Source organism: Otolemur garnettii, unplaced genomic scaffold (genome assembly GCF_000181295.1).
Source record: "Otolemur garnettii isolate 467f Iridium unplaced genomic scaffold, OtoGar3 scaffold00031, whole genome shotgun sequence".
Lineage (NCBI taxonomy): Eukaryota > Metazoa > Chordata > Mammalia > Primates > Galagidae > Otolemur > Otolemur garnettii.
The window spans coordinates 1,708,754-1,736,536 of record NW_003852426.1 but is presented as its reverse complement, the minus strand read 5'-3'; the positions used below and the strand labels follow the sequence as shown (position 1 = coordinate 1,736,536).

At 40.3% G+C, this 27,783-nt stretch overlaps 1 protein-coding gene and 1 pseudogene across 1 annotated transcript in view; both read left to right on the top strand.

The window, feature by feature from the left end:
• Positions 1–27,783, top strand: part of LOC100957517 (patr class I histocompatibility antigen, A-126 alpha chain-like) — a 110,449-nt gene that overhangs the window by 73,757 nt on the left and 8,909 nt on the right. The window lies entirely within an intron of this gene.
• Positions 23,674–25,354, top strand: LOC111725066 (annotated as a pseudogene).

The following is a 27,783-nucleotide window of genomic DNA, read 5'->3' as shown; positions in this document are numbered from 1 at the left end:
GCAGCACCGGGCAGCGGGGAGGAACTGCCGCTTCTTCTGCGTTGCTACCCCTGGCCACAGGACAGGGAGGGGAGGGCTGGAGAGACAAGTGTAGCTTGGAGAGGTTCTCCAAAGAGTACAGGTCCCTGGGAAGTTGAGGGTGCTCATTCTATTTTACTAAAGAGGACACAGAGGTCCAAGACCTGCCGGAGCTCACACAGGGACATAAGTGGCTCTCGCTCCAGCCCACATCAGAGCTTGTCCAGAGCAGCCTGTGACACCCACTTCACAACTCTCTGCACATGGTTTTATTTCCTAAAGCTTCTGTTTTTCAGCAGGTTATTCTCTAATATTTGGAGATTTCCTTCAAAAGAAATTTTACATTTCATTAACAAGTTTCACTTAGAAAATTGCACAGAATAGACAAGAAGAAAAATATAGCAGAGGGAGAAATCTATTTTTCCTTCCTGTGGAATATTTTTTCTGTTGCCTGCTGTTCTGTCCATGTCCCTGAACTTCAGGAAGGATGGCTCCCCTGGCCTATGAGAGAAAAATGGTGATGTGAAAACATCTGCCTCCATCATCTCCCTCAATTGTTCAGTTTCTGCTCTGGCTTTGCCCATTCTCCCTCCCCAGCCCCGGCCCAGGAGCTTTCCCTCCTGCCAACCACAGCAAGAGCCCAGACTCTCCAGTAGAGCCAGCTCCTCAGTGGGAAGTGAGCCATTACTACTGTGGGTACAAGAGGAGAGAGAGGGCAGAGCTTGGGGCTGGGGAGAAGGTGTGGTAGGAAGCAGGAGGTTAGAACAAAAGGGACTTCCCAATAAGGGGAATAGGGGAGTGACCAGAGGGGGACAGAGGACACCCTGGCATCACCACTTAGGAGGGAGGGAAGGGCCTGGAGGACAGGGGCAGAGAGTGGGGCAGGGGATGCAGGAGCTGCTCCCACCCTCATCTGACAACACCTCACTCTAGTCACACTAAGGGACCCCTTCATGCCCAGGGCCTCTACCAGGTGGATGAACCTTAGCTGCCCAGGCTGGTATGTCTACTCTTCCCCAGGCTGGGTTTCTGTGAGTCCTGAGGCAGCATCAGTTGCTTCCCTTCCTGCCCCAGGTCAGAGTTCTGTTGAAACCCGAGGAGCCAACTGCCCTGCATGGCAGGGTGTGACAACCCTCAGGGTCCTCAGTATCAGTCTCCACAAACCTGAGGGCACTGGGTGCAGGAAGAAAGAGCAGAGGTGGAGTGACCGTGGGACACACCTCAGCTTCTCCCCTGCCCAGTCTTCCTGCACCCAAGTGCCTTCCTCTCCCACACCACAAGATTTCAGACAGCCTGGCAGGAAGGGGAGTCTAGGGCCTCCACCACTCCCTGCAGGAGGAGTCTTTCTATGAATGTGCCACCTCCATTCCCACAGCAGGTTGGGTTGGCTCCCATGCAAAGTGCTGCATATGTGCAGATCAAGCCTGGAATGTTCTTCCTTCAGGTACCTGTGTGGCTCAAGGCCTGTCCTTGTCAGGTCTGCTCAAATGGTACCTCCACGAGGCCCTCCCTGACCACCCTATTTAAAAGTGTCCCATGTGTTACTTTGCATTGATTGTCTGCTATGGATTTTCTTTCTGTTCATTTTCTATCATGTTCTAAGTATGAAAAGTCTTTGTCCAAAGATAGCCTCAGCCATGTCTCCCATCCTGCATGCTCCTTGGCAATGTGACCTTACCATCCACCTACAAGAGATGGACCTATTCCTCCTTCCCTGGATCTAACTGCCTGTTGTGTTCAGAACATTGGGAAATGAAACTGCCTGACCTCTGAGGTTCTAACATACATGCCTATGGTTCTGAGTTGGCTGCTTGAAGTATCCCCTCCAAGAGCCCAGGCAAGGAGCCAGGAGCAGCTAGGCCATGTGTAGCAGCAAGTGGAGAACCCAGGCCACCTGATTCACAGTGAGATTCCCCCACAGCCATCACCAGTTGCTGTCCTGGGAGGGAGCTCTGTTGAGTGTCCTGTGCCAGTCAGGCTCCAGATGACAGCAGCCCCAGCCCATATGACACAGAGCAGAAGAGATGCCTGGCTGAGCCCATTTAACCCACAGAATGAGAGATAATAAAAAGTTTTTAAGATTATTTGTTACCCAGCAATGGATTGCCAAAATACATCATATAATCTACTCCTGTCATTATGTTTTTATTTATTGTCTGTCTTCTCATCAGATTGTTAACACCAGGTAGCATGTGTTTGATTAAATGATCCCCTGGCTAGGACTATACCTGGCACAGAGACACTCACTGAATACTTGTTACATGAATAAATAACTGCTATGACCAGAATTCCCTAAAGCTGGGTCTGAGACTGGAAAGGGGAGGTACTGGTGTTTGGTTTGGAGGTTGTATTGTCAGCTCAGGCTGCCATAACAAAGACCACATACTGGGCAGCTTAAATAATAGAAATGTATTTCTCACAATTGTGGAGGCTGGTAGTCTGAGATCAGGGTGCCAGCAGATTCAGTTCCTAGAGAGGTCTTTCCTCCTACCTGGAAGACAGTCACCTTCTTAATAAACCCACATGCAGTGGGGGGAGCAGGGAGTCTCGTTGTTACCACCTAACACGGCTGCATTGCCTACTTACTGCACAGAAAAGAGTCAGTAACTGAGACAGCAAGAGCTGTGGCAGAAAAAGAGTTTAATGTCACAGAGCACCAAGTAAGAACAAATAGGAAATTTCCCAATTCTGTCTCCCCAAGAACTTTTGGGCCTGGTTTTTTAAAGGAATTTTGGTAAACACGGGGCTAGAGGATCAGTAATGCTCATTGGTTATGTTCAGAGCAAGCACAGGATATAGAAATTATCTTCTTATACTGAGTCAGTTCCTGTGTAGTTATCACAAGGTAAGTTGAGTCAGTTCTGTGATATGGGCCACTGTTCTGGTTGTGTCAATTTGTTCACCAGAATGCAGGGTCTAGAAGACATCTCAAAGACCAGCCTTAGGTTTCACAAGGTGGGGTTATCTATGGGAGCAGTGAAGAAAGCTAAGGATCTTTATGACCATCAACTTTGTGACTCCTGAGTAATGAGGAATTTTAAGAAAGCAAGCTATGAAACAATGGCCAGTAATTATTTTTTTTAACCTATATCTTTGCAGAGGGCAGACTCATATCATACTTCCTGCTTTGTTGCCTTTTATTAATTTTATAAAGGACAGTTTCACTTCCCTCTGGGCTTGATCTCATCTCATCTCTGAGGTGTGGGCAACACAATGGAAAATGACAGATGACCCATTTGGCTTCTTCCTGCTTACAAGGGGAATATTGGGAGTTGAGCCCAGGATAACAGAAATGAAATGTGTTTGCAGTTGTCTGCAAGTATTCACAGGTGGCTGATTGCAGCCCTAAGGTTTTCATGACAAGAACATGAGTGCTCTCATTTACAGCCTTAGCACAGTATTTAAGTGAACAGCAGACTATGCAATAGATAATGAGCCCTAGAAAAGGAATGAGTCCTAGCTTCAGGGGTCCCTGCAGAACTGAAGTTCTGGGGAATCTGAGTGAATAATCTTGAAAACCAATAAGGCTTGGGGTCACTACTAGACACCTGTTGTTGCCACAGAGCTTGTTGAGACATTTTTTGCATTTAGCTTTCAACTTCTCTTGAGGTATTTATATAGATGCAGCAGGTAGGATTTAATACCTCCCAGACTCCCCTTGTTTAGCCAACAGAAAATCTGACACTGCTTGATTAGGACTACCTGACCTAGCAAGTTGAGAGAACTTTGTTGAGCTTTAAAGGTCCTTGCAGTTTTTTCTGTCATCAGACCTAGAGGCACAAACAGATTTCTGATCAAGTCTCTGTTGGCATATACTCCATAACAAAGAATGAGTACTCCCAGAAAGCTTTGGCACCAGTGTCATGGTATCTTCCTAGAAACCCTCTCTTAAGCCTTTGGGGGAGGTAGGGAGGAGGGAGACTCTCATTCTGGAGGGGGAGAGTAAAAGGGATTATAAAGTGATCTAGCAGGCAAGAACCTTCTATGTTTAGACTGTATATACAGCAGTGGATCAATCCCAGAGACAGAGGGTCAGACCTGCATGTTACAGACAAATGTGTATCTTGAGGGTATGTAATGCCTCCAAGGGTGTATTCATTTATGGATTCATTCACAGCAACTTTAGCGAGTATTGAATCAAATCAAGAGCCATGATATTATAAGCCTTCTAAAATCCATGTGTATGGTATTTCAGGTACATTACCTGTTGGCATAAAGCTGACACCTCCTTAACTCAATTCTCTCTCTCATTCAGGTTACATTTGTTAGTCCAATATGCTAGGAATCGAGATAGGCCCTTGAGATAGGGGCCTATCTCGATAGGCCCTTAGATAGGCCCTTCTTGATTGACCTACAGAAGCTGGGATATGTCGAACATGAGGTAGGGGGTATCTCAATGGGTAATTAACTGAACCTGAAAAATGGTTAGGGACACAGGAAGATTTAAATGAGTGGTCACATCAGGGACATCTAAAAAGTTAGTAACAGGGGTCACAGATGGCAGACATTTTTTGGAAAGATGTTCGCAAATCCAACAATCATATTTCCCCCTATTGCAGTAGTCTAGGGCAGTTTAACTACTGTGTTGTCATGCCATTCTTAGCTGTGTGATAAAAGAAAGAGGGGCAGAGGGTGGTAAGGTCTCAGTGCTAAGTTGGCATCCTCAGCAAGTCTTAACATTGAGGGTATCTGAACAAGGAGAAGCAGGGGACCATTCTGGTGTAGCCTAGGCTATCACAGACATAGATAATCCTGACAATAATGATAATTGGGTGAGGATAAATAACCATATGAACTAAATATCTAGTAAAGGTGAGAGGGGGTATCCCACCTTTTTGCATAAAGCAATGACATTAGCAAAGATTCCTGTGAAGTTAAAGATAATAATTTCAACCAACCAAGTACATATTTTCATTTAAATTCTATCAAGAAGATAAAAAAGCTTACCTAGACTTTTTCTTGAAGATATATTTAAAATATGTCAGAGGCTCACTTGTCCACTCATGAGAGCCCAGTGTCTCCCAATTTTTTTACTGGGCCTGGAGTCAGTAGGGCTAACTTCACCTGACAAATGAATCTATTGCTTGACTCCTGTGAACTTAACAGAGGACTGGGTCACCATCAGGACTTCATGGGGTCCCTTCCACTGGGGCTTCAGGTTGTCCTCAGGATGTTGATTTCTTCACATCCTAAGCAGCACCCAGCCCCCAGAACAGATGCAATGTAAGGGAACATCCACTGGCAATCACAACCTGCTGGAAGTAAATTCATGAATAGCAGTTAGAGTTAGGCCTACGGACTGTATACGTCTCATGCTATCTAACTCCTTAATGAGGGAGCTGTTGGAGTCCTATAGTCTAGTGCTAGAGCACAGGCAGCATCTCCCATACAAAATTTCAAAAGGTCACAACCTGAGTCTGCTTCTGGGGCCACTCTAACTCCAAGTAGGGCAATAGGAAAAGACTTATCTCAGGGATTAGTTTCTTGGCAAAATGTCTTTCTTAGAAAAAGACATTTTTTATGGTATAATTCACCTTTTGAGTGTTTCCCATGGACTGTGGGCTGCAGGGTGTGGGGAGATTCTGGATCACACTGATGACTTGGGAAACATCCTACATGACCTGGGCCACAAAAGCAGCAGTATTGTCCCTCTGAATGCAAACCAGTATCCAAACTGAGGAATGACCACCTTTATTAAGGCTTTCATGATTTCAGAAACTCTTTCTGTCCATCCAGGAAAGGCCTCAACCCCACCAAAAATGGTATCTACAAACACAAGTAGATACTTGAAATTTCCTGCTGCATCCTGGCATCACAGTAAAATCAGTTTGTCAGTCCTCTGTGGGTCCTTAATCCCTGGCTTGAACTCCTTGTGCTAAGGGGAGAGGGCAAGTTTTAGGGTTATTCTGAGCACAAAGGAGACACTTTTCTATAACCTTGTGAATGGTCTTTATTGTATGTGGACCAATAGTATATTTCTGCATCCATTGTAGAGTGGCGTTCTTTACCTTCATGTAACTTCCTTTATATCCTTTGAAATCGTTTGATTACTGCCACTCTTGGTGAAATAAATGACCATCATCTTACAGTGACCTATGATTCTATTTTGAGCAAGGCTTTTAAACCTTTCATATTTGAAAGCTTTCCAAAATCAAAATTTCAAATTATGTCAAATTGACTTTTTGATGAGGGTCCCTGAAAGTCCAAGAGAGACATAGTAGGATTTTGTATATTTAAATTACATATGAAATGGTATTTCATTTCCTTTATGTTACACTTATGTAAATTTTCTATTAATATTCATGTTCCAAATTTATATGAGGTTCCTAAAATTCTGATATGTCTTGCTATATGTTATTGGTGGTAATTATGATTATTAGTTAAATCATTGTATGGCAGAGAAATAGCCAAAGTCTTTTGTGTCTTTAACCATGGTTATTCTAAGATGTTTTTCACCCCCAGACAATTATTGTTTTACTTTAATTCTTCTAAAAAAAGGTTTATAAACAGCTATGGTCCAAACTTTGCTTATTCTTTAGGAAAAGTCAGGGAAAGCCCAATGCAAAGTCCTCTCAAAGATAGGTTGCTGATAACTTTGAATATTGTACATTTTCAATAGGTAAAACTTTCCAGGAGTCTAATTAAAAAGCTAATACATTCATGAGAATTGCTAACCCAGCTTCAAAGAGAATAAAAGTTAATCACAGGGGGCCAAAGTAATAGAGGATTTAAATAATTGTAATGACCTTTTGCTTAAAAACATTACTGATTCTTTGTTTTGTTTTCCAGAGCCAAGACAAAAATTAAACAAATAATTTTTACCTGATAGCTACAGAATTTAAAAACTATTCGATCCCACTGGGCCAAAACTGTTCTCCATGGCCAACATCCTTCCTCTGGCCCAGGGATAATCAGGGAAGAGATGGGCATGTGAATATGTAAGGGCCAATTTCAAGGCATGAAGTTAGTTGAAACCCTCTCAATCAAAGACAAGTACACAATGAGTAAACAGTTGACAAACAGGGAAACTTTCCTCTTAGGCCATGATGTGGCCCCTTGCAACCCATCCCAATCATACAGAATCCCCTGCTCTCCATAGACTTAAGGGAGAATTATTGAAAGGATATTAAGATGTGTGGTGGCAAAACCTCCTGAATATAGTTGTTTCAGTTATGAGGTTTGTGTCAACAGAGATATAAAAGAGATTTTCCAGCCAATTAGGATAAATCACTAAAGAGATTGAAAAAAATATTGCAGTACAAAAGCCTCTAAACTCCTGAACTGAAGAGTTTTAACAAAACGTTTATATTTTGTTTAGCAATTGCTGCAAGTCTACACCTAAATCCAAGATTATAGTAGCTCAAAACTTACAGATAAATTAGTTTTATAACCTTACTTTTGGCATTTGGATTTTGCTCTTATGTTACTTAAAAAGTTTAAAGTGTTGATGAGTGCCTGCCCACCTGCATTTTTGTCTGGTCTACAGCCTTTAATTGTCTGTAAGTCTTTTGGCTCTATGTCCTTTGGCCACAGACATCCCATCAATGGCCTGGAAGCACCTGGGGCAGGTAGCCACTGCACCTCAGAGCCCGGGAATAATACAAGATTGACCATTGATGTTTGGCCTGTGGCAAATCTTGATTAAGGGTGAGGGGTCTCAGTGTGAACTAAAATAAAACCCTACCACTCCTCCTTGTTTGAATGGACCCACTCTTGGACATGGAGAACCCAAACAAACCTTAAACGGAGTTCCTAGCCATGAAGGAAAGAGAAGTCAGACACACTTCAGACAATAAGATACTAAGATATTAAGAGGTCATAACGCCATGCAGAGAAAGATGAAATCACTCGCAGGCCAACAATTAGTGTAACAAATCACTTTAGTAGGTATATTGTGTCTTTTTTTCTGATTGACAGACTTCCATATCTTCAAACATTGCAATTCTTTAAACAAAGCTTTATTTCTTTAATTAATTACACATCAAAGAGTCTTTGAAGCCACCAATGACCTCTAAGCCCCTCGTTCAATATGCCCTACCTTTTCAAGCCAAATCTATGTGTACCTTCCATGTACTAATTTGTAATTTTACCTGCATATCGTGTCTTTCCAGAACATATAAAATCAGCTGTAACTCAACCCCTCAGAACCTTTACTGGGGGCCATGGACATACATGTCCTACTCAGAATTAACCTCTTTCAAATAATTTTATAGAGTCTGGATTTTTTTCTCATATCATATGTAACAAAAGTGACCTTGTTATGCCCAGAAAATGCGAGTGGAATTATAGAGAATATGCCAGCACACTGAGGCCAAATTGAGTATAGGGACCTTCATTTGCCAGCCATCAAGAGTGGCTCCTACCTAAAGGACTTTCAACCCCAAGGGGATGAAGTGAAAAGTTTTTAATCTATGCTTTCATTTGGGCAGGGAGCATAAGAATGAAGCAGAATTTTACAGAAGCAGAACTTGCGGATTAAATCTATAGGGTTGGGTGGGGTGGATGGTCACAAGGAGACTTACAGGGAACCAGGTATTGTCTAAAAATAGGGATGTGGTTTCACAAGGTTTCCCTATAGCTCTGAGCTAATCTTCCTGTTTCTGCAGAGTGTACATGCTCAAGGGTTTGTCTGATAAACAAGAGAGGGGGGAAGTGATGTGGGTTATTAGCAAAATGGAATCAGTCTGGTTCCTTAGCACAAAAAAGAATCTGTCTGGCCTTTCATTCACCCACTGGTCTTATGCCCGAGTCAAATCATTGACTCTCTTAGTGCCAGAACCTTGCTGTACTAGGTTCTTAATACCATGAGCTGCCCTCCAGCTATCTGCTGCTTTACAAATTTTATTATCCAATTGAGGATACGTGGACGTATAAGAAGTCCTAAGAGAAGGAGAATAATCAGACCAGCCAGGCTGGTAATGAAGGTTGTTAGCAGGGGGGCTACAGTCAAATAAATTCTGGAACCAGGATTGAGAATTTTGCCATTCTTTCTTTCTCATTTCTAAGATATCTCGGACCTTTTGGAAGGTCTTTTTTTTTTTTTTTTTTTTGAGACAGAGTCTTATTTTGTCACCCTCGGTAGAGTACCATGATGTCACAGCTCACAGCAACCTGCAGCTCCTGGTCTTAAGCAATTCTCTTGCCTCAGCCTCCTGAGTACTGGGACCTCAGGTGCCTACCACAATGCCTGGCTATTTTTTTGTTGTTGCAGTTTGGCTGGGCCAGGTTTGAACCTGCCACCCTTGGTATATGGGGCCAGTGCTCTACTCACTGAGCAACAGGTGCCACCTTGAAAGGTGTTTTTGATGACTCCTGACTAGTTGGCATAGAAATAGCATGCTTCTCCTAACACAGCACACAGTTCTCCTTAGTATAGGAAGAGGAGGTCTAAGCCTCATCAGTTTTGAAGGGGCTACTTCAGCCAGGGATTCTACCTGACTGTGGGGCAAACATACAACAGACTGAAGGCTTTCTAAATCTTCATCAGACTGTTGGGACATTTCAGCGTGGTCCTGACCTCCTTTAACTATAGCCACTGTGCTTACAGTGGCACTTCTTGCTGCAGTGAGCCCAAGCAGAACTAGGATTAAGATGGGTGCTCATTTCTGGCAGTGGAAATACTGCTCAGGGTGGGAGATAAGGTTCTCTCCTTCAGAAATGATGTGCATATACACACACAGACACTTGCTAATTGGATTAAACAGGCCATGATGCAACAAGTTAAACCTGTGTTGCGAGCCAGCCAAGTTCTGTTTGGAGGGAAGTATGTTAGAAAGGGGTCTACAATTGTGGTTGAATTACAGGTATTAGTGAAGAAGGAGTTTGACAGGTTATATCTCTCAGTAACCAGGCAGGTGGCTTTCCTAACAAGATCTCCCAGGATTAAGGGGGGATACATGTTTAGAGACAACTGGAGAGGTTGGTCCAGATGACTAGGGGAATTATTACATCCATACCTATGTAATATGGGGGAGAGGGGCATGCCTTTGTATTCATGAAAGTTATAAAAAAGTTACTTTTTATTCTAAGTGGTGTGGATGCACAGATTACATTCCTCCTCCACCTTTCCTAAAGTTCAAAGACCAATAAAGACAAGTCCCAGGAGGAATTTCCTCAGGCTTCTGTTGTGCATTGACCAGCCAGGTCCCAGTATATAGCTGGAGCAGGGTATGTTGACTGCCTCAAAAGTTACTTTGCAGAGGTTGGCTGGATGTGTCTTGTGCTTCTCACGGAGGCGGTGAAGCTTTTTTCAGCTTGCTATGATGGATCCAGGAGAGGATTCTTTCTACTATTGCTATTGTAGGTATGGTCAGGATGATGGCATATGGTTCCTTTTACCTAAGGAGTTGGCAGGGGAAAGAGGACTGGGTTACAACAGGGGAGGCTGAATTGAACAAGCAGATAAAAACCCTAGAAAGAGTAGCAACCCCCCCCCCACTGGTAATTAATTGTTGTCTCTTTAGTCTTTTGTGTCTGTACATCCTTTCTCTGAAGAGAATCAGGTCTAAGTCAAGAGTCGGAACTCAGTCCCCCCTAGATGCTGAAGACCTTTTGAACTCTCTCACCTGATTGGTGTTTGTGTTGACTAGGATAATTGGTTTGGAACTCTTTACCTGAGCCAATCACCCAAGGATTCACCAAAGTTGTATCCTGGTTGTGTTGTTGTGGGAACGTGGGATTCTCCCCTTCCAGTTGGCACCTGTGGGGTGGGGGGGACAGGGAGTCTTAGTTGCTTATGTATCTCCACAGCTGAGATTTCAGCCCAAAGCCACTGATTCACTAGGATGGGCAGAGACTAGCTGAATACCAGTCAGCACCATCTAGCCCCACTACACTAAGCGGGTCCCCAGAGTTTCAGGCTGTAGTTCTGAATGGGACCTTTGTAAAGCTCTACGGGAAAAGCCACAATCACTAGTCACAGTTCCTTGGTAAAGGGCTGGTTAATTACAACTCCAGGAGCCTTCAATTCAATTTCATCTGACAGCTTCTCTAGCCAAGTGGTGAAAAATAATCATGGGGCAGAATCGGCGGGAAAACTCTGGCAACATGCGGATTCAAAGTAGATCATCTCCCCCAAGGAATGACAAAGGAGACACAACAGAAGATCCCATTCATAAACAAATGGCTGAGATGTCAGAAATCAAATTCAGAATTTGGATTGTAAATAAGATTAACAGAATGGAGGTAAAGATGAAAGTAGAAATTCAAGGAGCAATCCAAAAGTCACAAGAATTCAATGAATTCAAAGACAAAATCATCAAAGATTTTGACACATTGAGGCAAGAAGTTGCAGCCCTCCAAGATCTGAGAAATACAATAGAATTCCTCAGTAACAGAATGGAACAGGAAGAAGAAAGGATTTCTGACATTGAAGACAAAGCTTTTGAACATTTCCAAACACTCAAAGAGGAAGAGAAGTGGAGAGCAAAAACAGATCATTCCCTGAGAGAACTGTGGGACCACTCCAAAAGAACAAACATTTGCTTCACAGAAATCCCTGAAGGAGAAGAGGATGGTCCAAAGGCACAGATACTCTACTCCAAGAGATAATTGAGAACTTCCCAAGCATAACAAGAGATTAATAGTTTCAATTAATGTGAACAACTTAAACTGTCCTCTTAAGAGGCACAGGCTGGCTGACTGGATATAAAAACTCAGTCCAGATATCTGTTGCATACAAGAATCTCATCTTACCTTAAAGGATAAATACAGACTCAGGGTCAAGGGATGGGCATCTGTAATCTAGGCAAATGGAAATCAAAAAAAAGTGGGGGTGGCAATTTTATTTACAGATACACTAGGATTTAAACAAACAAAAGTAAGAAAAGACAAGGATGGTCACCTCATAATTGTTAAGGGAAACACTCAACATGAGATCCCAATTATTAACATTTATGCACCCAACCAGAATACTCCTCAATTTGTAAGGGAGACCCTAATAGACATGAGCAATTTAATATCTTCCAGCAGCATAATAGTTAGAGATTTTAACACTCTTTTGACAGTATTGGATAGATCGTCCAATAAGAAACTAAGCAAAGAAATTTTGGACTTAAACTTCACCATACAACAATTGAATTTAACAGACACCTATAGAACATTTCATCCTAACAAAACTCAATACGCATTCTTCTCATCAGCCCATGGAACATACTCCAAAAGTGATCACATGTTAGATCACAAGTCCAACCTCAGAACATTTAAAAGTATAGAAATTATTCCTTGTACTTTCACTGATCACCATGCAATAAAAGTTGAACTCACCAATAACAGGTATCTGCATACTCATACAAAGACCTGGAAACTAAATAACCTTATGCTGAGCGATACCTTGGCCATAGATGAGATTAAGAAGGAAATTGCCAAATTTTTGGAACAAAACAATAATGAAGACATGATTATCAGAACCTGTGGGATACTGCAAAGGCAGTCATAGGAGGGAAATTCATAGCATTGCAAGCCTTCCTCAAGAGAATGGAAAGAGAGGAAGTCAACAACTTAATGGGACATCTTAAGCAACTGGAAAGGGAAGAACATTTCAACCCCAAACCCAGCAGAAGAAAAGAAATAACTAAAATTAGAACAGAATTAAATGAAATCAAGAAAAAAAGAATTATTCAAAAGATCAAGGAGTCAAAAAGTTGGTTTTTTGAAAAATTCAACAAAATTGATAAACCTTTGGCCAACCTAACCAAAAATAGAAAATTAAAGTCCATAATAACCTCAATCAGAAATGCCAAAGGTGAAATAACAACAGACACCTCAGAAATTCAAAAAATCCTTAATGAATACTACAAAAAACTTTATTCTCAGAAACATGAATATCTGAAAGAAATTGACCAATACTTGGAAGGATGCCAACTTCCTAGACATACTCAGAAAGAACTGGAAATGCTGAACAGACCTATATCAAGTACTGAAATAGAATCAACTATACTAACTCTCCCAAAGAAGAAGAGTCCGGGACCAGATGGCTTCATATCAGAATTCTACCAAACCTTTAAAGAGAAACTAGTACCTATATTACTTAACTTTTTCCAAAAAATTGAAAAAGGAGGAGTACTTACCAACACATTCTATGAAGCAAATATCACCCTGATCCCTGAACCAGGAAAAGAGCCAGCAAGAAAAGAAAACTATAGATCAAAATCTTTAATGAACATAGATGCAAAAATATTCAATAATATCCTAGCAAACAGAATCCAGCAACACATCAAATGAATTATACACCATGACCAAGTGAGTTTTATCCCAGGGTCTCAAGGTTGGTTCAATATATGTAAATCTATAAATATAATACATCACATAAACAAACTAAAAAACAAAGACCATATGATTCTCTCAATAGTTGCAGAAAAAGCTTTTGACAGTATCCAGCATCATTTCAAGATTAGAACACTTAAGAAACTAGGTATAGAAGGGACTTTTCTTAAACTGATAGAGGCCATCTACAGCAAACCCACAGCTAATATCATACTGAACAGAGTAAAATTGAAAACATTTCCACTCAGATCAGGAACCAGGCAAGTTTACCCATTGTCTCCACTGCTTTTTAACATTGTAATGGAAGTCTCAGCCATAACAATCAGGCAAGAGAAGGAGATCAAGGGTATACAAATAGGGTCAGAGGAGATCAAACTTTCACTCTTTACAGATATATGATTTTACACCTGGAAAACCCAGAGATTCAACCACAAAACTCTTATAAGTGATCAAGGAATACAGTAGCATCTCAGGATACAAAATCAATACTCACAAATCAACAGCTTTTATATATACCAATAATAGTCAAGCCAGAAAAAGTCAAGAACTCTATTCCCTTTACAGTTGTGCCAAAGAAAATGAAATATTTAGGAATTTACCTAACAAAGAGTGTGAAAGATCTCTATAAAGAGAATTATGAAACTCTGAAAAAAGAAATAGCTGAAGATGTTAACAAATGGAAAAACATATCACGCTCATGGCTAGGAAGAATCAACATTGCTAAAATGTTCATATTAGCCAAAGCAATTTACAAATTTAATGCAATCCCTATCAAAGCACCACTGTCATACATTAAAGATCTAGAAAAAATATTACTCCATTTTATATGGAACCAGGAAAAACCTCAAATAGCCAGGACATTATTCAGAAATAAAAACAAATCAGGAGGAATCATGCTACCAGACTTAAACTATACTATAAATCTATAGTGATCAAAACACCATGGTATTGGCACAAAAACAGAGAGGTAGATGTATGGAACAAAATTGAGAACCAAGAGATGAACCCGGACACTTTTCATCATTTGATCTTTGATAAGCCCATCAAAAACATAAATTGGGAGAAAGATTCCTTATTTAACAAATAGTGCTGGGAGAATACACTGTTGACTTGTAGAAGTCTGAAACTGGACCCACACCTTTCACCATTAACAAAAATTGATTCTTACTGGTTAAAAGATTTAAACTTGTCTTGGCACCTGTGATTCAAGTGGCCAAGGCACCAGCCATATACACCTAAGGTGGCGGGTTCAAATCCAGCCCGGGCCCGCCAAACATCAATGATGGCTGCAACCAAAAAAATAGCCAGGCATTGTGGCAGGTGCCTGTGGTCCCAGCTACTTGGAAGGCTGAGGCAGGAGACTCGCTTGAGCTCAGGAGTTGGAGGTTTCTGTGAGCTGTGATGCCATAGCACTCTACCCAGGGAAACAGCTTGAGGCTCTGTCTCAAAAAAAAAAAAAAAAAAGATTTAAACTTAAGACATCAAACTATAAAAATTCTTAGAGAGAGTGCAGCAGAAACACTTGAAGAAATTGGCCTGGAAGGATAACCACCACCACCCCCAGGTAATTGAAGCAACACCAAAAATACATTACTGGGATCTGATCAGACTAAAAAGCTTCTGCACATCCAAGAACACAGTAAGTAAAGTAAGCAGACAACCCTCAGAATGGAAGAGAATATTTGCAGGTTATGCTTCTGACAAAAATTTTATAACCAGAATCCACACAGAATTCAAATTTATTAATGAGAAAAAAACAGGTAATCCCATTTCAGTGTAGGCAAGGGACTTGAACAGAAGCTTCTCTGAAGAAGATAGGCACATGGCCTACAGACACATGAAAAAGTGCTCATCATCTTTAATCATCAGAAAAACGCAAATCAAAACCACTTTGAGATATCATCTAACTCCCATAAGAGTGGCTCACATAACAAAATCTCAAAACTACAGGTGTTGGTGTAGATGTGGAGAAAAGGGAACACTTCTGCACTGCTGGTGAGAGTGTAAGCTAATACGTCCCTTTTGGAAAGAAGTATGGAGAATACTCAGGATTCTAAAAGTAGACCTGCCATTTGATCCCACAATTCCTCTACTAGGTGTATATCCAAAAGACCAAAAATCACTTTATAACAAAGATATTGCACCAGATTGTTCATTGCAGCTCAATTCATAATAGCCAAGTCATGGAATAAGTCCAAGTGCCCATTGACCCATGAGTGGATTAATAAATTTTGGTATATGTATATCATGGAATATTATGCAGCCTTAAAAAGAGATGGAGACTTTATGTCTTTTACATTTACATGGATGAACTGGAACATATCCTACTTAGTAAAGTATATCAAAAATAGAAGAAAAAATATCCCATGTACTCAGTACTATTATGAAACCAATTTACAATCACTCACACTTTCATATAAAAAATAGATCACAACTATGGCCCAAGATTAAGGAGGGAGGGGGGGTTGGAGGGCAGGGAGACAACAGATAGAGGGAAAGTGAATGGTGGGATCACACCTATGGTGCATAATGCAAGGGTACATGTCAGATCTATTAGTATAGAGCATAAATGTCTTAACACAATAACTAAATAAATGAGATGAGGTATATATTAACCAGTGTGATGTAAGCATTCCTAATTCTATATAAAATCAGCACATTGTATCCCATAAATGCATTAATGTATACATGAAAAAAAAAAGTCACCAAAGATATGGACATAATGAGAAAAGAAATAGCAGAGCTCAAGGAAATGAAAAAGTTATTCGAGGAGCTCCAAAATGTAATAGAATCCCTCAGTAATAGAATTGACCAGGCAGAAGAAAGGATCTCTGAAATTGAAGACAAAGCTTTTAAACATTCTCAAACACTCAGAGAGGCAGACAAATGGAAAGTAAAAACTGATCATTCCCTCAGAGAGTTGTGGGATCACTCCAAAAGATCAAACATTCATCTTATAGGAATTCCTGAAAGAGAAGAGGATGATCTTAAAAGTACAGATGCTCTATTCCAAGAGATTATGGAGGAGAATTTCCCAAGCATTGCAAAAAGTATAGAAATTGAGATGGTAGATAGTCTCAGAACCCCCAACAAAACTCAATCCAAATAAAGCATCTGAATAGAGATGAGGTATATATAAACCTCATATAAATATTAATCTCATATATAACCTGAATAGAGATGAGGTATATATTAACCTCAGAGGAATAGACCTATATCAATCATGGAAATAGCATCAACAATACAAAATCTCCCAAAAAAGAAGTCTGAGACCAGTAGGTTTCACATCTGAATTCTACCAAACTTTTAAGAAGGAACGAGCTCTCCTCCTCTCTCTCCTCTTTCTCTTCTCTCACCTCTTTGCTCTCCTCTTCACTGTCCTCTTTTTCTCTCATCTTTTCTCTTCTCTTTTCTCTCCTCCTTAGCGCTGCTCTGCAGTATCCCTCCCCAGCCAATAAAGACCTTTCATACAAGCAAAAAATAAATAAATAAATAAATAAAGAGGAACTAGTTATATTATACAGCCTTTCCCAAAGAATAGAAAAAGAAGGAATACTTCCCAACACATTCCATGAAGCAAATATCACCCTGATCCCCAAACCAGAAAAAGACCTACCAAAGAAAGAAAACTATAGACCAGTATCATTAATGAATATTAATGCAAAAATATTCAATAAGATCCTAGCAAACAGAATTCAACAATACATCAAAAAGATTATTCACCATAATCAAGTTGGTTTTATTACAGGGTTACCAGTTTAGTTCAACATCCATAAATCTATAAATAAAATAAATCACATAAATAAAATAAAAAATAAAGATGACAAGATACTCTCAATGGATGCAGAAAAAGCTTTTAATAATATCCAGTATCCTTTCATGAACAGAACACATCAGAAAACAGGCTTAGATGGGTCATTTCTTAAACTGATAGAGGCCATCTATGGCAAACTCACAACCAAAATCATGCTGAATGGAATAAAATTGAAAAAATTTCCACTTAGATCTGGAACTAGGGAAGGATGCCCACTGTCTCCACTGCTATTCAATATAGTAATGGAAGTCTTAGCCATTGCAATTAGGCAAGAGAAGGCAATCAGATGTATCCAAATAGGGTCAGAGGAGATCAAACTCTCACTTTTTGCAGATAATATGATCCTATACCTGGAAAATTCCAAGGACTCAACAACAAAACTCTTGGAAATGATCAAAGAATACAGCAGCATCTCAGGATACAAAATCAATACTTTTTTTTTTTTTTTGAGACAGAGCCTCAAGCTATCCCCCTGGGTAGAGTGCTGTAGCATCACAGCTCACAGCAATCTCTAACTCCTGGGCTCAAGCGAGTCTCCTGCCTCAGCCTCCCAAGTAGTTGGGACCACAGGCACCCACCACAACACCCTACTATTTTTTGGTTGCAGCTATTGTTATTTGGCGGGCCCGGGCTGGATTTGAACCCGCCACCTTAGGTGTATCTGGCTGGCGCTGAGCCACAAAACCAATACTTAAAAATCTGTAGGTTTTATATATACCAACAATAGTCAATCTGAAAATATAATCAAGGACTCTATTTCTCTTACAGTAGTGCCAAAGAAGATGAAATATCTGGGAATTTACCTAACAAAAGATGTGGAAGATCTCTATAAAGAGAATTATGAAACTCTTGGATCACACCAATGGTGCATAATGCAAGGGTACATGTCAGATCTATCAGTATAGAGTATAAATGCCTTAACACAATAACTAAATAAATGAGATGAGGTATATATTAACCAGTGTGATGTAAGCATTTCTAATTCTATATAAAATCAGCACATTGTACCCCATAAATGCATTAAAGTACACATGATCTATGTGTTTATGACTTGATAAAAAAATCAACCAAAAATAAAAGAAATAGCTGAAGATGTTAACAAATAGAAAAACATACCATGCTCATGGCTGGGAAGAATCAACATTGTTAAAATGTCCATACTAGCTTGCATTCCCACCAGCAGTGCAGTTCCCTTTTCTCCACATCCACGCCAACATCTGTAGTTTGGGGATTTTGTGATGTGGGCTACTCTTACTGGAGTTAGATGGTATCTCAAAGTGGTTTTGGTTTACATTTCTCTGTTGATTAAAGATAATGAGCATTTTTTTCATGTGTCTGTAGACTGTGCACCTGTCTTCTTCAGAGAAGCTTCTGTTCAAGTCTTTTGCCCACAACGAAATGGGATCACTTGTTTTTTTCTTATTAATAAGTTTTGAATTCTCTGTGGATTCTGGTTACTAGACCTTTGTTGGAAATATAACCTGCAAAAATTCTCTCCCATTCTAAGGGCTGTCTATTTGCTTTACTTAGTGTGTTCACAACTATAGCCTAGGATGAAGGAGAAAAAGGAAGGAGGGGAAGGGAAGGGAGTGGGTCGATAGAAGGAGGGTTAATGGTGGGACCACACCTATGGAGTATATTGCAAGTACAAGTTAGATCTATCAGGTGTAGAACACAAATTGGGCAACTGTAACACTGTTATAGTAATTGGGTAACTGAGGGGAAGGCTATGTTAATTAGTAGGATGTAAGCACTCCAATTTGTACAAATAATCAACCCATTGAATCCCACAATGGCATAAATGTATTCATGATCTATGTACAAAAGACTTATTTTAAAAAAAAATTTTTAATGTCCACACTGCCCCTAGCAACCTACAAATTTAAGCAATGCCTATTAAAGCACCATTGTCATACTTTAAAGAGCTTGAAAAAATAGTACTTCATTTTATATGGAATCAGAAAAAACCTCAAATAGCCAAAACATTGCTCAAAAATAAAAACAAATCCAGAGGTATCACATTTCCAGACTTCAGGCTACAGGCTACACTATAAATCTGTAGTGATCAAAACAGCATGGTACTGGCACAAAAACAGAGATAAATTTATGGAGCAGAATAGACAATGAAGAGATGAACCCAGGCACTTATCATCATTTGATCTTTGATAAGCCTATCAAAAACATTTATTGGGGGAAAGATTCCCTATTTAACAAATGGTGCTGGGTGAACTGGTTGGTGACCTGTAGAAGACTGAAACTGGACCCCCACCTTTCACCATTAATAAAAATTGATTCTCACTGGATAAAAGATTTAAACTTAAGACATCAAACTATAAAAATGCTAAAAGAGTCCAGGGATAACACTTTAAGATATTGGCATAGATGAATATTTTATGAAGAACACCCTCCTGACAATTGAAGCAACACCAAAAATATATTACTGGGATCTGATCAAACTAAAAAGCTTCTGCACAGCTAAGGGCACAGTAAGTAAAGCAAGCAGATAGCGCTCAGAATGGAAGAAGATACTTGTGGGTTATGTTTCTGACAAAGGTCTGATAACTAAAATACACAGAGAACTCAAACTAATCAATAAGAAAAGAAAAAATAACCCCATTTCTTTGTGGGCAAGGGACTTGAACAGAAACCTCTCTGAAGAAGACAGGTGCATGGCCTACAAACACATGAAAAAACGCTCATCATCTTTAATCATCAGAGAAATGCAAATCATAACCACTTTGAGATATCATCTAACTTCAGTAAGATTAGCCCACATCACAACATCCCAAAACTACAGATGTTGGCATGGATGTGGAGAGAAGGGAACACTTGTACACTGCTGGTGGGAATGAAGCTAATATGTCCTTTTTGGAAAGAAGTTTGGAGAATACTCAAGGAACTAAAAGTAGACCTGCCATTTAATCCTGCAATTCCTCTACTAGGTATATATACTCAGATGACCAAAAATCATTTTCTACCGGACATTTGCACCAGAATGTTTATTGTGGCCAAGTTCATAATTGCCAAGAAGCTTCCCAAGTGACCATTGACCCATCAATGGATTAACAAATGTGGTATATGTATACCATGGAATACTATGCAGCCATTAAAAAAGATGGTGAATTTACAGCTTTTTTTTTATGGAGTCTTCCATTTTTAATTGTGGTTAAACTAAATGCATCTTTTGTAAACAAACCCAGCACAAGGCCAACAAAAAAATGGAATAAAAGCAAGAAAAACAAAAAGCCTAGGGTTGCCCCTTTCTGGGCATCAGGGTCAGATGTGATCCCTTCCTAAAGGAAGTAATGCTTTCTGCCCTTGGGCATCAACATGAGTATCTGCTTCTAAGCACCAGAGTTGGATACAAACAGAGAAACCAGCCCTGAAATGTTTACGCATCTTTGCATATCCCATTGGCTCATGGACTCCAAGTGCACCGGGACTTCTTCTGAAGTGCCATTTGTACATGCCCAAGCAGGTATGTGGAGAGCAGTTTCCACCCCTTCCCATGAAATGGCTTGCTACGAGACAGTGCCAATAGACCCAAGGTCCTGCTGTACCAGTCAGCAAGGTTGGCTGTAACTTTTGGCTGGTGGTGGTTGGAATGTCACTTTGCAGAGGTAAAGAGCTCCCTGTGGTACCAAGCAGGTCTGGTATAGAAAATGGTGCAGAAGAGACTGTGGCCAGTTGCTGAGGGAATAATGCAGTAGCCACTTGGTGGCTTCTGCTACTCAGCATAAAAAAAATGCCCTTGTTGGATTGAAGATACATGTGCGGAAAGTGCTGGTGTAAACATGCACTCCAGTCACAGTGGGGAGAAAGCCTCAGCTTCACCCCGTTAAGCTTGCTCAGGACCAACATGCAAGCCCCAGGCTGGCTTTGCTGCTGGAGATATGTCTAGTCAATGGGGCAGCTCTCAGACCTGCCAAGACCACTGACCTCTAAGGGTTAGTGGGTCCTCCCTGCCTGCCCACCTGTGAGGCAAGCATAAACACGTTGGTGACACGTGTGTGGTATGATACTTTTACCCCCTTTTCCCTGTTTTCCAGAGTTACAGGAGGAAAGTGGCCCACAACTGTTTCAAGAGGTAGGGGGCAGGTCAATCCCCAGCAGATTTGTAACAGAAATGACATGAAAATGACAAACCCAGGTCCTATAATGATGCACACAACCACCCAATTTAAGGGCTCTGCTTGTCACTATGGTGACTTGGACTGCTCTTAAACTCTGAGAAGCTTATCTTCACAATACTTTCCTCACCCAACTTTATATCAAACTAGTAGAGTTTCATGTCAAAGATGGACTTGGGTCAACTGGAACAATGACTTCTTTTCCCCAGAACCTCCCAAAATCAATGTAGTGAAATGGTGGAGACAAAACTAGAGTGAAGAAGCTGCCCCAGGCCTGTCTCGGTTTGGCTTTAGCCACATCCTCTTAGGTGTCCGTCTCACTTGTCACACTAGGATGTTGTGGATTCAACCACATGGCTTTGAATATGAGAGAACTTTTCCTTGAAACTCCCAGGCTGGCCAAAAACCACCCTGAAACTGGGTAAAATGAGGTAGCATGTGCCATCTCTCGGGAGATGGTTTCCAGAGAGACCCTTTTTACTGAGTCCTTCAAGCCAGTCAGAGTTTGTGTGTACTATGTCTTCAGACCCTCTGATGTGACAGAAGGGAAAGTGAAGGCAGCATCTCCAGGTGAGTCTGGAGCAGCACTGACACTCCGGAAGAATCTGTGTCACTACCAAATTTCTCTATTAGTCTATTTTACGATGTTATGAAAATAATTTGAGGCTGTGTAATTTATAAAGAAAAACAGTTTATTTGGCTCACAGTTCTGCAGGCTGTGCAAAAAGCCTGGTGTTAGAATCTGCCTCTGGTCAGGGCTTCAGAAGCTCCCAATTAAGGTGAGGTAGTTTGTTACACAAGTATAGACATTTCTACTATTCCATAGGTATTATCTATATCTCTATTTCCTTGCCTTTTGATAATGTTAGCTACACATGCTGTCTCCAATTCCTCTCCCCCTTTTCTTCTTTTGTTTTAGTTTGTCTTTCTCCTTCCTTCTTTCTTCTGTCCCTCCATCCCTCCTTTTTTTCTCCAATTTTTCCTTTTTATTTGAAAGATTCCTGGTGGCACCTGTAGCTCAGTTGGCAGGGCACTGGCCACATACACCAAGGGTGATGGGTTTGAACCTGGCCTGGGTCTGCTAAACAACAATGACAACTGCAACCAAAAAATAGCCAGGCGTTGTGTTGGGTGCCTGTAGTCCCAGCTACTTGGGAGGCTGAGGCAAGTGAATCACTGAAGCCCAAGAGTTTGAGGTTTCTATGAGCTGTGATGCCACGGCACTCCACCCAGGGTGATAGCTTGAGACTTTGTCTCAAAAAAAAAAAAAAGAAAAGAAAGATTCCTAATATATAAAATTACTCTATGTATTTATGCTGAAAGGAAGCATTATCTGGATGTATATAATAAAAGCATAATGCTAGAATATGCAGAATAAAATTTTTAAAAGTTTTTAATAGAGTCTGAGGAAAAAATCCCTGATCATTCTATAGCCAAAACATTGCCTTTTAACTCTTTACTCCTCATTTTCCCTGAGTGTTGTGAGAACACATGAGTAACCTAAACTCTTACACATTCCTGATAAAACTTAAACTGGTACAAGCATCTTGGAAATAAAATTAGCCTTAACTAGTACAGTTCAAGTACTCACACCATATAATCCCACCATCCTACTCCTGACACATTCTTGGGGACCTCCTTACCTATGTGCCCTGACATGTACAGGAGACATGTATACTAATGTTCATGGAAAAAACTGGAATCAACCATATATACAATAACAGAAAGGTAGCAAAATTGTCATGGAATTATAGAATGTAAAACTTCAGTAGTAAAAATGAATAACAGCCTCGCACATCAGAGATAACTCTCCTACACATAGGGTATGCCACAAAACAAAACATGGAGGATGAGTGCAGTGTATAGGAAATTTACAAACAAGAAAAACTAATATTTGGTTTGGGGATAAAGACACTTACTATAAAAATCTTTAGAGAAATGAAGACTATGCAGTTGGGACTGGGCAGCAGCCCATGGTGGCTTCATAGGTTCTTCTCCTTATGCCAGTGGCAGGTGCCCCAGTGCTCACTTGATCATAACTCCTTAGACTATGCCTAGGGATGCATTTTTGATAATTTTTTCTAAATGAAAGGAAAATACCAAAGTTCATTGCCAAGATCCCTAATAAGAACTATTTACATTGGAACAAAGCCACAGCTAATAGTAATACACCATGTGACAGAAAAGAGCAGGATGCCATGAAAGTCACCTTGGCTAGAACATGGTCATTTGACCCTCAGCTCACTGGCAACTTTGTGGATTCTCTGGGATAGAAAGTTGAACCTGATTAGCAAGGAAACTCTATCTTGCAAAGGAGTTAGTGTGTTACTTCTATTTACCACACATACATCTGAATTAACTTTTATAGAATTGGAAAAACAGAGTGTTGATTAAAATAAATTAAACAGGAAAACATTATTTTAAAAAAACAACCAGTATTGAGGCAACATGGCAGGCGTGGAGGAGGCAGTGGCCTCAAGGAGTCACCTGAATGGCAACTTGGGTCCTGACAACAGGGAGGAGGAAGCTGCCTCTATGGCTGAAGAAGCAGCCAAGAAAAAAAAAAAGGAGGCAGAAGAAGAGTAAAGGGCCGAATGCAGGGCAACAAGAACCTGATAAAGAATCAGGAGCCTCAGTGGATGAGGTAGCAAGACAGTTGGAAAAACAAGCATTGGAAGACAAAGGAGATGATGATGAAGATGGAGATAGGGATGGGGGTAGAGCAACTGGAAAGAAGAAGAAGAGAGGATCAAAAGTTCAAACAGACCCTCCGTCAGTTCCAAGCCTATATCTTAATGGTGTATTTCCCAAAGGTCAAGACTGCGAATATCCAGCCACACAAGATGGGCAAACAGCTGCTTGGAGAACTACAAGTGAAGAAAAGAAAGCCTTAGATCAGGCCAGTGAAGAGATTTGGAATGATTTTTGAGAAGCTGCCGAAGCGTATTGACAAGTTAGAAAATATGTTATGAGCTGAGCAAGCTTGGGGTAACAATGATAGAAATCTGTGAAAAGTTAGAAGACTGTTCATGCAAATTGATAAAAGAGAATGGATTAAATACAGGCCTGGTATTTCCTACTGGGTATTCTCTCAATAATTGTGCTGCCCATTATACTCCTAGTGCTGGTGACACAATAATATTAAAATATGACAACATCTGTAAGATAGATTTTGGAACACACTTAAGTGGTAGGATTATTGACTGTGCTTTTACTGTCACTTTGAATCCCAAATATGATACGTTATTAAAAGCTGTAAAGGATGCTACCGATACTGGAATAAAGTGTGCTGGAATTGATGTTTGTCTATTCAGCAGTTCTCAGCCTGTGGGTTGTGACCCCTTTGAGTCAAACAACCCTTTCACAGGGGTCACCTAAGACCATCACCTAAAACACATAACAGTAGAAAAATTACAGTTATGAAGTAGCAATGAAAATAATTTTATGGTTGGGGGTCACCAAAACATGATGAACTGTATTAAAGGGTCGTGGGGCATTAGGGAGGTTGAGAACCACTGGTCTATGTGATGTTGGGGAGGCCATCCAAGAAGTTATGAAATCCTATGAAGTTGAAATACATGGGAAGACCTATCAAGTGAAACCAATCCATAATCTAAATAGACATTCAATTGGGCAATATAGACTACATGCTGGGAAAACAGTGCCCGTTGTGAAAGGACGAGAGGCAACAAGAATGGAGGAAGACGTGTATGCAGTTGAAACCTTTGTTAGTACAGGAAAAGGTGTTGTTCATGATGACATCAAATGTTCATGTGACATGAAAAATTTTGATGTTGGATACGTGCTGAAAAGGCTTCCAAGAACAAAACACTTGTTAAATGTCATCAATGAAAACTTTGGCACCCTTGCCTTCTGCCATAGATGGCTTGATCGCTGGGGAGAAAGTAAATATTTGATGGCGCTGAAGAATCTGTGTGACTTGGACATTATAGATCCATATCCACCATTATGTGACATTAAAGGATCATATACAGCACAGTTTGAACATACCATACTATTGCATCCAACATGCAAAGACATTATCAGCAGAGGATGTGACTGTTTAAGTCAGTCCAAAGCCACTTCAACATCTTTATTTTCAAAGCTTTGTTGGAATACATTATACTAGAATTAAATTGCAACATGTTGTCTGTTTTTAACTGTGGACCTATGTAATACTTTTTATCCATGTTAAAAAAGAAGGAATTTGGGCTCAGCGCCTGTGACTTAAGTGGCTAAGGCGCCAGCCACATACACCTGAGCTAGTGGGTTCCAATCCAGCTCAGCCCTCCAAACAACAATGACAGCTGCAACCAAAAAAATAGCCGGTCATTGTGGTGGGCACCTGCAAGCCTCTAATCTCAGCTACTTGGGAGGCAGAGGCAGAAGAATCACTTGAGCCTAGAAGTTGGAGGTTGCTGTGAGCTGTGATACCACAGCACTCTACCCAGGGTGACAACTTGAGGCTCTGTCTCAAAAAAAGAAAGAAGAAGAGGAAGAAGAAGGAATTCGATCAAAGGCAAACAGTCTAATGTAATTAACCAAGGAAAAAGGTTTCAGGACTTTTCAAATGTTAACTGTTTTACCTTCTCCTGTCTAGGAAATGCTATAAAGCTTGAATTAGTTAGGAATGACTTAAACATTTTGTTTTGAACACCTAAGAGATGCTTTTTGGATATTTATATTGTCGTGTTCTTACTTGAATTCTTTGAATGACTACATCCAATTCTGCATCTATACCCTCTGGTATTGCTTTTTAACCTTCCTGGAATCCATTTTCTAAAACATAAAGATATTTTCAGATCTGACAGCTACATTTCAATGTCTGTGGTTTATGATTCTGAACAGGAAATAGCTTGAACTTAATGTAAAAAAAATCTAGAGCCTTTTTTCTGGATTGTAGACCTCTACACCAAGACTTTCTCTGGCATAGTGGCTTAAATGCAAACACATGCATAAAGTGAGGTAGTCCCCTTTTCTTCATAAATACATAGTTTTAGAAATATTTTGCCATTTTTATAGGACCATGTTAGTCAAGCTTTCATACTTTCCCCCCTAACATTCGGAAAGATATACTAATTGAAACATCACTTAGTAGGAACATTGTGCCAACGTGAAACTTTGATTTTGTAAAAAATCTCAACATTCAGGTCCTTGGTCCAATGGTAGTATTTACTGGGAAATGTATTCAGCTTGCTCAAAAAAACAAAAGGGCATCAAAGCACAAAAACAAAGAAAAACAGGAAAACTTCCCACGTTTGGATCTTGTTCTAGTTAGAAAGGTTAAATTGAAATTATCAGGCTTTCTCTTTCAGGAGCCGAATGCTATAATACTCTGCCCCTTGACTGATTTAGATTCTTAACATTACTAGTGGTATTTCTGGAGGTGCGGTTACAGTTACTCTCCTTATAGCAGCAAAGTTGAATGTAAGGATTTATAATATTAACTTATTGGAGCTGAGCACCACTGCTGATTCCTTAACAAACTCTTAGATGTTTATATGTAAATGATTTGGTGGGAATGTTCCAGTGTGATTTTGAAATTGTTTATGTGCCAAGGTGAAGCCTTAATTTGTATATGCTTTAGTACAATGAGATTTATTGCCTCTGGGATGCTGTTTAGTTTGTATTTTGTTTAACTTTTTTCTCCTACGAAGAGAAATCTGTGACTTTTGTACCAAGGTCATTTGTTAGTAAAAAGCTGCTGTTTTAGCAGTTGAGTTATGTTGCACATCGTGGAGAAATCCATGTAGCTTTTAGCTGTATGAGTTATGTTTATCGTGGAGTTAATGTTCAGTAGCCACCTTTGAATAATTTCTCCATTTTTTTGTGATGCTGTGCTAGCAGAGCTCACCAGTTCGTGTTTAATGATATCATCAGGGCTTGTGCCCTCCAATTAGCTCCTTGGGGGGTTTGAGTCCATACCCTTTAGGTGTGCTTTGGTATGAGGTATAAAACAAGTATGGTGATTCCTAAACCGAAGAATTTGAATTGATTACCATAAGTAAAGAATTTTGGACCTTTATAAAATCTCAAGCAATATAATCTTAAATTATAAGCTAAATTATACATGAGCTCCAGTTCCCTTCCCTTCTCCAGTCACACTTGGAGCAATGGCATCACTGTCTGTCCCAGGAATGGCTGGAAGGGATATGAGCTTGTAAATAGGAAAGTTGTCACGTCAGGAAAAAACTGTATTATTTGCCTATGAGCCCTGTATCTCTTTAAATTGTTACATTTACAGTGATGTACCTTACTGGTAACAAATTAGTTTGATGTTTAACAATAGTGCCTTTAGTAAATTATTTTACAACCAAAAAAAAAATCAGTATCGTACTAGGAGTGATCAAAAAATAGACTAACCAAGGATGGAATAAAAAATATGAATGGAAAACACAACAAGGCTCGATGCCTGTGGCTCAAGTGGCTGAGGCGCCAGCCACATACACCTAAGGTGGCGGGTTCGAATCCAGCCTGGGCCCGCCAAACAACAATGATGGCTGCAACCAAAAAATAGCAGGGCGTTGTGGCCGGTGCCTGTAGTCCCAGCTACTTGGG